The sequence below is a fragment of the Pelodiscus sinensis genome, chromosome 28, assembly GCF_052426305.1.
Source record: "Pelodiscus sinensis isolate ZL-2025 chromosome 28, ASM5242630v1, whole genome shotgun sequence".
Taxonomy (NCBI): domain Eukaryota; kingdom Metazoa; phylum Chordata; order Testudines; family Trionychidae; genus Pelodiscus; species Pelodiscus sinensis.
In genome coordinates this window covers 10,821,520-10,834,218 of record NC_143079.1, presented here as the reverse complement: position 1 = coordinate 10,834,218, position 12,699 = coordinate 10,821,520, and positions in this window count along the sequence as shown.

Sequence of the window (12,699 nt, the reverse complement as noted above, 5' to 3'; positions counted from 1 at the left end):
GTAGTTATAAATAGGAAAGACATTCAGACAAATCTCTTGCAAGAGGACAACACTGCTGATGATTCACTCACAACTGCCTTACGGGTCCTAAATCTGATGGGAACAATGATAAGGACAGATTGCTGTTGATGTGAGTATAACCCAAGACGTGGGATCCCCTAAGTTATTCACCAGGGTAGTCAAATAGCCAACTATGACTTATCTTGCCAATATGGTAAAGGCATAAAAGCAATGACATAAAAGTCACTGATTCCACACTTGTGCAGTTGTGACAGTTGTCTTCTGTGTACACTAATAGGTTACGCATGTCTGCTGCTCAAAGGAAGCTCATCTCAACCATCTGAGACTCTGAGGCCATGTCTATACTAGGAAACTATTTCAAAATTAGTAAATTCAACTTAACTCCCAATTTAACAAATTTAAACTAGTGTGTCCATGCTATGGGGAAACCTCGAAATGAGTCTGAGGCAGGCTCTGTTAATGTGGACGTGCTACCTTGACTTAGAGACTCAGGAAGCACTGGGAGTAATTAGTTTGAATTATTCGGGGGAGTAATTATTTTCAATAGCGACACCAGAACGTCCACACTACCACGATTTTGAAATAACTATTTTGGAATTAGCCTTACTCCTGATGAAAAGCAGGAGTACAGATTTCTAATTCCATGGCCCGTTATTTCTAAATAACAGGGTTGGTAGTGTGGATGCTCTGCTTATAAATTTTACCTTGGGGGTGGGGTTATTTTGAAATAAAGTTCTAGTGTAGACCAGTGCTGAGTGATTCAAATGCTGGATGAGCTGCGGCCTTTGCAGTCACACCTGGGACTAAACCAGGGATCTCCAGAGAGAAAACACGAGCTGCTACAACTTGAGCTACTGTGATAGCAGTGCTGTGTAAGTCATGGCTGTAGTAGCGCTCATCCTCTGTGGCGCAATGCAGGTGGGGACTTGTAACAGTTAGTGAGTTACATGATCATTTGTTACAGTGCAAAAAGGGTTCACAGCACTGCAGTCTCACTTTCTACTGGTGCAAATCACTGCCTGTGGTGTAGTCTACCAGTGTGTGAACTGCAAGGCTGGTCTGATGCACACAAAAGGACTGCCTAACCCCTGCTAGCCAAAAAATAAAAAAGGTTTTAAATCTCAGGGCAGGAGCAAAATAACTGAGATTCTGGTGCACGGTTCCCGTTAAGTACAGATGAATTAGTTTTGGACTCAAAAGTCATTAATATACATAAATCAATCATTTCTATACTTTCCCTCTGGCCTTTTAAGTCCATTGCCTCTCAACATCCATAAGAGAGAGAGAGACCTTACGAAGCCACGGTACGTCTACATAAGCGGCGCTATTTTGGGATAACTTCTGTTATCCTGAAATAGCGTTGTGCGTGTCTTAACAGCACACCCATTATTTCAAAATACACTCGAAATAATGGGCATCTTATTCAGACTTCCTGTAAACCTCGATGCAACCTCAAATAAGGAAGATACCAGAATAGCGCTCTATTTTGAAATAAGTTCGAAACAGGTTATCTCAAAATCAGCTACACAATTTGCGTAGCTTAAATTGCATAGCTTATTTTGAGCTAGGCGCTACTGTGCAGACGCACCCCCAGAGTCCAGTACACAGATACTAGACTAGGAAAATGAAGGAGGCAATGGAGTCCTGTTTGCGGATAAATAATACATTAATCAAAAATTGTTAGCATTTTATGGACAGGACTGATTGAAATTATGAAAGGTTGCAAGGCTCTTCCAGAATGTTGTAGTTTAAATGAAACATGTTAGGCTCCATTGTTTCATTTTCTCTGTATTCTGAAATCTGTCTTTTAGCAAGGGAAAATGCAAAAGGCAAAACTTTATTAAAAGCATTTACATTACTAAATGAAAGTGTAATCGATTATTCTGGCAGGGTGAAAATTTCCAGTATCCTGTAACCAGCAGAACGGGAAGAGAGGAATGAAATTCTATTCTATTGGATTCTGTCTTACACCATGATCCTCACTGTAGTATCGGCGTGCCTTCCACAAACACATTAAGCAACATGACTGACACCTGTCACGTATGGATTGTTCTTTCATCTTTTCCCCAGGGGCAGAGTCGTGTGTGCAGCATGGAGGGTTTTGTTGTTGTTTTGATCTACATGTGTTTATATTAGAGAAGGGGGTTCAGAGAAGTGAGCCTGGCACTTGAAGCAGAAGGGCTGAATTTGTGGTAGTCCTTAGTTCCCATGGGAGTTCATTTCACAGGCTCAAACTTGCCCCAGGGAAAGCGCCGTCTCCCGCACAGATGAGCCGTAAACAGTATTTGAGAGACAGGCACAGAGTGGGAGCTTCAGCTTAAAACAAGCTACGGCCCAGCTTGAGTGCAAATGGTGAATGTATGATCGATATTCATGTCTTCTCCCCTCCCCTGAACAGAGATTCTTTGCACTGAATGATACCGCTCACAGCTAAGAAGGAAGGAGACAAAAGGGACACACTGTTCATAACCATGTAACTTCTGAATATAGCAATTTTAATAGCAGACTAACTAAAACTTTCTGTTCCGTACAGATGCACTCTAGTGCCGTGCTTTAATTTCAGGACTCACTGTGTTTTTTAACTATCAAGCATATTTCACAGTGGTACCTGCCAAGCCAGGATTGGAAAATGATATCTGTGCAAACAAAAGCAAGGCTCCTAAAAACAAAATTGGGGAATGAAATGGAGTGGGCTTTAGGTTTCCTGGAATGAAAAGAAAATGCAGCTGGGTGAAGCAATTTTAGCTTTGTTTTAGAGATTAAGGAGCCTATGTGAGTAACCCATTACCTTCTACTGCCACTGCTGTGTCAGCCAATCTTCTGCTTGCTGTGCTCGAGTATAGGCGTCTCGTTCAACCAAATAAAGCTGGGAAGCAGAAATATATTTCCAACCTTTCTGTGCTGTTTCTTGAAATTAATAATCAACTTGGTAAAGCAATTGTGAGAGGCACAGTGAGTTTAATATGGCCTATTATTGGTCTTTGTAAAGGAAAGAACACAGGTCTCCCTTTAAAAAGGGCCTTGTCCTCACCTGTGATTTTGTGGGCCCAGGTTCATGCTTGGAGTCTTGAACCCACAATTATCTGCAGGCCTGATTGGACCCACTAATCATATAAATACATCAGGCATGGCACTTAGGAGCCCATGCAATTAGACCCACAAATCAAGTATTTAGTCCCAGTCCTAGGGGGGGAGGGAATGGGTTCTATTCCCTCTCTACCAGTATCTTGTTGTGTGGCCTTGAGGTAAGATCAACACTTCAAGTGACCTCACTACATCACTCATGGGTGTGACAAATTCACACCCTTCAGAGACTTAGCCCTGGTCTGCAATGTAAACCTATGTTAGTATAACTATGTCTCTCACCTAGGCTATGTCTAGACTGCAAGCCTCTTTCGAAAGAGGCTTTTTCAAAAGATACTTTCGAAAAAGCCTCTTTCAAAAAAGAGTGTTTAGACTGCAAGCGGAACTTTCAAAAAAGCAAGCCGCTTTTTCGAAAGAGAGCACACAGGCAGTCTGGATGCTCTCTTTCGAAAAACCCTTGTTTGCATTCAAGAACGCCTTTTTTCGAAAGAGCACTTTCGAAAAAAGGCGTTCTTCCTTGTGAAATTAGGTTTACCGCCGTCGAAAGAAAAGCCGCGTTCTGTCGATTTAATGTCGAAAGAACGCGGCTGCAGTCTAGACGCAGGTGAAGTTTTTTCGAAAAAAGGCTACTTTTTTCGAAAAAAACCCTGAGTCTGGACACAGCCCTAGCTCCCAGTGGAGACAGTGCTAAGGGGGCAGGTGTATTTTTCCCATTGACTAGCTACTGCCTCTCAGCCGTGAAGTACTTTCACCAACAAGATAAACTTCCCTGTTGGTGTAGGTAGAATCTTCACGGAGTGCTATAGCAGTGTCACTGCAGCGCTCTGATTGTAGACAAGCCCATTAAACCAACCTAAGTCCCAGTGTAGACCACATTAAGTGGAGGGAAGGATTCTTCTGTTGACCTTGCTTCCATCACACAGTAGAAAGTGCTGCAGAAAGTGTCTCTGCTACAGTCATGCAGTGGTACTGTTTTAGCATTTGTAGTGTAGACATACCCTAAGTCACTCCACCTCCCTACATCTCAGTTTCTACTGATATGCAGCATTATATTTTGTCTATATAACGTGTAAGTTCTTTGGGTATGGACCGTCTGTGACTATGTGTATACACAGTGCCTAGCACAACGGGGCCCTGATATTGAATGGGATCCCACAGAGCTATCAGAGTGCTAGCAATAATTTCCAGCAATAATATTTATAAGTGCTGTGAATTGCACCGATTATTACCTGTAGGTAGAAAATGTGTTCTGGAAAATCAGATTCTCCCCCTTACACTCAGGCCAAAAGAGGTCACATTTGTCCTTTAAACATTATGAGACAGATTCTCACTTGATGTAAGCTGATGCAGCTTCATTCAAATAAATTGTCCTATGCCAATTTACACCACTAGAAGATCTGTTCCTATAGAATGAATCAGGAATGCCAGAGCCATTGTACAGGGGGGTGATGAGAGCCATTGAACCAGACTATAAATCCAGTATATAATGCATTCCACTTAAAGCCAGCGGGTGCAGAAATACCCCTCATTCCAGCACCTATGTAATGAATCCTGCCAGGTCAGCAACAGGGTTTGAATGCCATACCTCAGCCCAGAACTCTTATTTGCACTAAAGGTGTAGCTCAATTTGCTGACAGCAGAAGGAGGCTATTATCCTGAAGTGGACTTGGCCAAAGTAACATAGGGCGTCTGTAGTACACAGATCTCCTGAGTTGTAGGATAAAGCTGTAACCATTGGACCAACTTTCCAACTTTTTTTTTTTTGCAAATTTGCATACCATATTTCTTAACCTATAAAGTATGGAAGATTTTTCATATTAAGAGAAATGTCTAATTTTAGTTGTTGGTATTGTTCATTGATGAAATGCTAAATATTTCCTAAATAATAGAGCTGTAGCCATACGAAAAGCTTACTAGTATGAATTATTCTTTGTGTTATTGTGTCCTTTTATTACTCTTAAATGTTTAGCTGAGATTTTCAGACCTGGCTAGATGATATTGGTGCAGTTACATTTAATTTTAACTGGAATTGGGTGTTGAAATCACTTAGCCTGTCTTGAAAAATCTCAGCATATCTTCTTCTGATCTCACTTTCAAAAGCGGGTCTTTCAAAAGTGAAAGCAGTCTGGACACTTTTTTTTTTTGGAACCCCCCCTTTTTCGAAAAACAACTCTTCCTTAAAAAATTAGGTTTATGCTGTTTTTCAAAAAAGGGGAGGTTCTGAAAAAACCGTGTCAAGACTACTTTCACTTTTGAAAGACCCGCTTTCGAAAGTAAGATTGGAAGAAGATATGCAAAATCCCATGGAATTTGCATATCCTCTTTCGAAAATACAGCATAGTCTAGACATACCCCATGTGTGAAACGGATTATTCCTTCCTAAGCGAAGTACTTTTCATTTGTCCTTATTAAACTTCATCCTCTTTACCTCAGACCATTTCTCTAGTTTGTCCAGATCATTCTGAATTTTGACCCTATCCTCCAAAGCAGTTGCAACCCCTCCCAGCTTGTTATCATCTGCAAACTTAATAATCGTACTCTCTATGCCATCATCTAAATTATTGATGAAGATATTGAACAGAACCGGCCCCAAAACAGACCCATAAGGAACCCCACTTGTTATGCCCTTCCAGCATGATTGTGAACAGTCAATAACTTCTCTCTGAGAACAGTTATCCAGCCAGTTATGCAACCCATCTAGGTTGTATTTCCCTAGTTTATTGATAAGAAGGTCATGTGATACCATGTCAAATGCCTTACTAAAGTCTAAGAATATCATGTCCACCACTTCTCCCTTATCCACAAGACTTGTTATCCTATCAAAGAAAGCTATCAGATTGGTTTGATATGATTTATTCTTTACAAATCCATGCTGGCTGTTACCTATTTTTCCAGATGTTTGCAGATAAATTCCTTAATTACTTGCTCCATTATCTTCCCTGGCACAGAAGTTAAACTGACTGGTCTGTAGTTTCCTGGGTTGTTCTTATTTCCTTTTTATAGATGAACACTCTATTTGCCCTTTTCCAGTCTTATGTAATCTCTCCCGACTTCCATGATTTTCCAAAGATGATAGCTAAAGGCTGAGATACCTCTTCTATCAGCTCCTTGAGTATTCTAGGATGCATTTCATCAGGCCCTGGTGACTTGCAGATATCTAACTTTTCTAAGTAATTTTTAACTTGTTCTTTTATTTTAACTTCTAAACCTACCCCATTCCTACTAGCATTCGCTATGTTAGGCATCCTGTCACCATCAATCTTCTTGGTGAAGACTGAAACAAAGAAGTCACTAAGCACCTCTGCCATTTCCAAGTTTCTTGTTATTGTTTCTCCCTCCTTACTGAGCAATGGGCCTACCCTGTCCTCTTGTTCCTGGTATACTTGCAGACCATCTTCTTGTTACTCTTTATGTCTCTAACTAGATTTAGCTCTTTTTGTGCCTTTGCCTTTCTAATTTTGCCCCTGTATACCTATGTCGTTTGCTTATATTCATCCTTTGTAATTTGACCTAGTTTCCACTTTTTATACGACTCCTTTTTTATTTTTAGATCATGTAAGATCTCCCCGTTGATCCAAGGTGGTCTTCTGCCATACTTTTTATCTTTCCTACTGTCAAGGCTATTCCCCACTCTGGCACAATGAATGCAGAAGTGGGGGCCTACAAAAGCACCCCAAAACCTGATCTCTACAGGCTTTGGTACAAAAACTCCCCCCAAAATCCTAATACCTGGACTTTGGAGAATAAAAACTGCTGCCACAACCCAAGTAATGGTAAGAAAACCAGGGAACAGATCACTTGAAAAATCTCAGCCCTAAAGTAAAACTAGGACACAAAAATTAACCAATACCTGGTTAATAAAAAAAAGAAAGAACTTTTATTATCATACAAAACCACAGTTACAAGCATAGTTGGAATGGCTAGATGGTAAGAGCCACCAATTTATATACAGGCAGTCCCCGACCTATGTCGGATCCGCACTTACGAACGGAGCTTTCTCGCCCCGGAGCTCACAGGCAGCGATCAGCCACCTCGAGCTCCAGGGCGAGAAAAGCTGCTCCCGGTGCCCCTGGTCTGCTGGGGACCGTCTCCAGCAGACCAGGGACACCGTGAGCAAACCCGCAGCAGGGGCGGGGTCCCCCGCTTCTGAGGCTTTGCTCTGGCAAAGCCTCAGAAGCGCGGGGGATCTCCCCCCCCCCTCGCTGCTGCGGGTTTGCTCCCGGTGCCCCTGGTCTGCTGGGGACTGTCTACAGCAAACCAGGGGCACCGGGAGCAAAGTGGTCCGGCCACAGCAAAGCCTCAGAGGCGAGGCACCCCCCCGCTGCCGCTTTGCTCCCTGTGTCCCTGGTCTGCTGGGGGGGGCGCAGCTAGTGTGCCCCCCCCAGCAGACCAGGCTTTTGTTGTGGACCCTGGGGCAGAGCAGCTGGGGCGCTGCCGGTTGGTCCCGCAGCGCCGCTCTGGGCACTACTGGACTAACCCGGCTGACTTGGGGACGTCTGGGGCAGAGCAGCTGGGGTGCTGCTGGGTTGCTCCAGTAGCGCCGAGGAGCGGTGCTACTGGAGCAACCCAGCAGCACCCCAGCTGCTCTGCCCCAGACGTCCCCAAGTCAGCCTGCTGAAACTGACCAGCGCTGACTACAGGAAGCCCGAGGCAGAGTTGCTCTGCCCCGGGCTTCCTGGAATCAGCTGCTGATCAGTTTCAGTAGCAGCTGACTTGGGGTTCTTAAGTTGAATCTGTATGTAAGTCAGAACTGGCGGTCAGTTTCAGCAGCGGCTGAATCTGGACGCCAGTTCCAACTTACATACAGATTCAACTTAAGAACAAACCTACAGTCCCTATCTTGTACGTAACCCGGGGACTGCCTGTACTCACAGGGGATCCCCCTATGGGCCAAAAGCTTAGTTACAAAAGAGAAGAAAAACCATTTCTAACATTACAGACATCAGATCCAAATTCCCAAACCAGAAAACAATAAAACCTGATGGATTTATCTAGACTTTACCCTACTTACATATTATGAAGAGTCTTTTTCTTGGAGAGAGAAATGTCTTCTGTCTCCCTCAGTATCTAGAGAGCAAACTGGGTCAGAGACAAAGGAGGGAAAACCCCAAAATTCCTTTGTCTCAGTTTGAAATCCCTACCTTCATTTCTATTGGCTAACCGCTACTTGGCTAGGTACAGAGGACAAAGTTAACCCCTTAGTCCCCAGGCTGCTGGTCATCTCTCATGGTTATGACACCTACGCAGTGGAATGGTTTGCTTTTGGGCCCTTAATAATACCCCTTAAAAAACTGCCAACTCTCCTCAGTTGTTTTTCCTCCTAGTCTTGCTCCCCATGGAACCTTACTACCAGCTCTCTGAGGGTATGTCTACACTGCAGAGTTACATCCACACTGCAATCATGTTCTTTCGACAAAAAGTCGAAAGAACGGAGGGGTCTTTCTGACAGCGGTCAGCCTCGTTCTATAAGGAAGAAGTCCTTTTCTGAAAGAGCTCTTTTGGAAAAAGGTGTGTGTGGATGGGGAAAAGGGTTTTCTTTCGAAAGAAGAAGCCTCCAGGAAATAATAGAGGTGCCCTGGTGGCCACTCCATCCAAAATAATCAGGACTCTATAGTTCCTGTCTCCTGGTACCTCTTAAAGCTGCAGGCACCCTGGACAAGCCTTCTGGCAGGAACCTGGCCCTGGAGCAGCACCTAAACATGCAGCTCTCCCTGCTATCTCTACTGTGAGCTATGACTGAGCCGCAAGCCCTCCGAGATCCCCCTGGCCCTCACAAGGAGCAGCACCAGGTCTCCCAGGACCCAACATGGGGTACCAAATGGCAGGCACCCTCCTGGTCTGGAGCAGAGATCCAGTCCCTCCTGGAGCTGTGGGGGGAGGAGGAGACCCTACAGGATTTCCACTCCAGACACTGAAATGCCAAATTCTATGGGTGCATGGCCATGGCCCTGGCAGAGCAGGAAAACCCAGCCCCTGGACCTTAGAACTGGTCCAGAGTAAAGTGAAGGAGCTCCGCCAGGGCTATGCAGGGACCGGGGAGCGCAGCTCATGCTCTGGGACAGGACCCCACTCCTGCTCGTATTATGAGGAGCCGCACCAGATCCTGGGGGGTGGGAAAGCCCTTTCCCCACCCATGGTGGTCGACTCCAGCATTATGATGACGGTCGTCGCCCGGCCAGAGGTCGTGGAGGAGGAGGAGGAGGACAAGGGGCAGCAGGGGCAGGAAGAGGAGGACGTGGTGAGTACTGTGATGCTGACCCTGGAGCCAGGATGTGTCTCAGGCATCGTCTGATGGCAGGGAGGGATCATCAGTTGAGTGCTCCCAGTTTTCCACTCACACAGGGTGGGGTAGGTGGGCGCAGAGGGGATGAGGTGCGAGCATTGCTCAGCCTGCTGGACGTTGTGCTGCAGTCGGTGCACATGGAACCACGTACAGTGGCAGTGTGCACCACGCGGTCCCAGGAGGCAACCACAGGCTCAGGGGAGGCCCCACACATGTCTGGCTCTGGGGGGTGGGAGGATACGCTCTCCCACCACAGCCACAGCTGGAAGCAGGCTGGCCACAAGGGCATAGACATGACCCCACACATACCGAGGAGTGTCACACACAGCACACGGGTGTGTCTGCGCACGCAAGGTACCACCCGCTCCCCCAGACAGCACTGCCAGGTGCAGGTGTGTGTGAAGGCCTCAGGTAGAGCCAGGCTGCTCCAGGACCCTCTCCTGTCCATGAGATCACACTGTGGCTGGACACTTCCCTTGCCTGCTTGTCTATGGAGGGGGAGCAAGCAGCATGGCCCCCTGGGCACCTCGGGGCCCCTGTGAGGCTGGACCTGCTGTGCAGCCCACACATGCCTTGCTCCCATGACATCCCCCTCCTCTGGCCCAAGGACTGTGGGCCTCAGGGACCGTGTCTGCATCCATGACTGACCACCTCTCCCTCTTTGTATTCTCCCCAGGTGGACCACCCAAGCCACCCGAGCCAGCCGCCCGACCCTGGGACACCCAAAAGTGCTCCAGGGTCCACGAGGACCCGATGAGGCAGCATGTGGGCATCCTTCGCGACATGCAGCAAACCCTGGCGCAGAAGGTCCGGGAGGATGCTGAGTGGTGGACCTGCAGGTGGGACCAGCTCGTGCAGCAGGGAGGCAACATGTGTGCCATCATGCGCAAAATGATGGCACACCCAGCTGCTGTCCCTACTCCTGCCTCCTACCCTTCTGCCCCCACTATACCCATTCCCCCCAAGCAATGCTTCTGCTCCCTCCCCAAGTGATACCCATGCCCGCTCCCCTTGCTCTGCCTATGCCCCCTCCCCCTGATCCCCTGCCATCCCTTACCCCACTCTAGCCCCCCCTCCTGCCCACCCTCGTGTGGTCCGAGGATCCACCCAACTCCAAGTTCGCCGAAGTCCCCACAACCTAGATGGCACTTCCAGCCATGCCCCATGCCACTCCCCGCCCTGAGCCTCCCCCCTCCAGGTTATCAGCCCCCCTCCTCCAGTTTTTTTTATTGAAAGATAAACACACACTGGCTATGTCTAGAGTACATCCCTTTTTCGTAAAAGGGATGTAAATTAGACCTATCGCAATTGCTAATGAAGCGGGGATTTAAATCTCCCCCGCTTCATTAGCATAAAAATGGCTGCCACTCTTTTTTGGCACGGAGCTTTGCTGGAAAAAAGCGCCAGTCTAGATGCTGATCTTGTGGAAAATAAAGCCTTTTCTGAGAGATCCCTTATCCCTCTATGAAAGGATATCAAAGGATATCCCTCTATCAAAGCTCCGTGTGGAAAAAAAGCGGCAGCCATTTTTATGCTAGTGAAGCGGGGGAGATTTAAATCCCCGCTTCATTAGCAATTGCGATAGGTCTAATTTACATCCCTTTTACGAAAAAGGGATGTACTCTAGACATAGCCAGTGTGTGTTTTTTAAAAACAGGTGTGTTTATTGACTGGACAGGGAAGGGGGGAAGGGAGGGGTTGTGGTGGGAAAGGGATAGTGGAGCAAGTCCCAGACCCTGAAGAGAGGCCCTGGGGAGAGTTATGGGGGTCCTTGAGAGAAACTCTCCCTCAGGGCCTCCCAGATGCGCACTCCCAACTGATGGGCCTGGCGGATGGCAGCTGTCTGCGGCTTTTCAAAGGGTCTCCCTTTGTGGCCAGCCGCTGCTCCCCACCCAGGTAGAAAGCCTCCCCCCTTCCTCTCCACAACACACCAAGACGACCTCGGGGATGTTGTGCTCCCCCATGTCGAGGCAGGTCAGGAGGCATCTGAATCGCACCTTGAGGTGGCTAAAGGTGCACTCCACCTGCATCCTTGCCCAGGTGAGGTGGGAATTAAATTGGTCCTTGCAGGGGTCCAGGTGGCCGGTATATGGTTTCATAAGCCACGGTATCAGGGAGTAGGCAAAGTCACGCCAGCAGAAGAATGTGCTCGCCTCCACCTTCCTGTAGAGGTATGAGTTGCGAAATATGCGGGCGTCGGGCTCCCTGCCCGAACACCCGACAAAAATGTCTGTGAACTGTCCACACTGGTCCACCAGGGCCTGTACCACCATTGAAGAAGTAGCCCTTCCTGTTAATATACTGGGCCGCTCGATGACTTGGTGTGCAGATTGGAATATGGGTTCCATCAATTGCTCCACCGCAGTTCGAGAACCCCCAGGGTGGCAAATCCTGCAATGACTGTGTCCAGGTCTCTCAGGCGGATGACCCTGCACAGAATGGAGAATGGAGTTGATGGCCCTCACAACCTGCAGGAGACAAACACACAAAACAGAGAATGAAAGGGAGTGTCTGAGCCCTTGGGAGTGCCCGTCTCTTCCCCTCAAATACCCCAGGAGCCACCCCCTATGAAGCCGCTCCCGATGGGGCTTCCCCCCCACATCCAGCCCAGCACCATATCTTCCCACCTCCCTTTCCTTAGGGTCCCCCTTTTCAAAGACTCCCCCCATCACACCCTGCAGGGACTAGAGCCTGAGAGTGCCTTACCGCCATGAGGAGGGCCCTGATGGTGGACTTACGCATACCAAACTGGTGGCCCATTGACCAGTAGCTGTCTGGGGTGGCCAGCTTCCAGATGGAGACTGCGACCCACTTCTCCAGGGGGTTTGGCAGGCTGCAGGTGGGTGTCGTGTCATCAGAGGGCAGGGGCGTGCCAGGTACACAGCTGGGCGTCCCATCGCTCCATGACCAGCCGATCCCACCAGCCCCCAGAAACGCCTCTCCACTGGGGGGTGCCGTTGCAAGGGTCTTGCTCACACAAGGAGAGGGTCTCAAGAATAAGTTCGGTGTCGAGCTCTTGCAGGGCTATGAAGGCAGCCTGCACAAACTGCTGCAGAAACTGCAGCATGGCCGCATGGGGCCATCATGTGCCCAGGGAGAGCTCTGGCTCCATGGCAAAAAGAGAAATGCTGTGGCTCCAAAAGCTGGGCAGCCAGACCACGCACTCCTAAAGCTTTGCTGTCCCTCAGAGAGGTAGGCAAGCAGGCAGCAGAAGCAGAGAAACGGCTGTCCAGGGGGGTCCCTGCAAGTGCGTGTCTCAGCTAGGCTTAGGCAACAGCACCCGAAAGCAACTGGTGACCTAATGCCTTGTC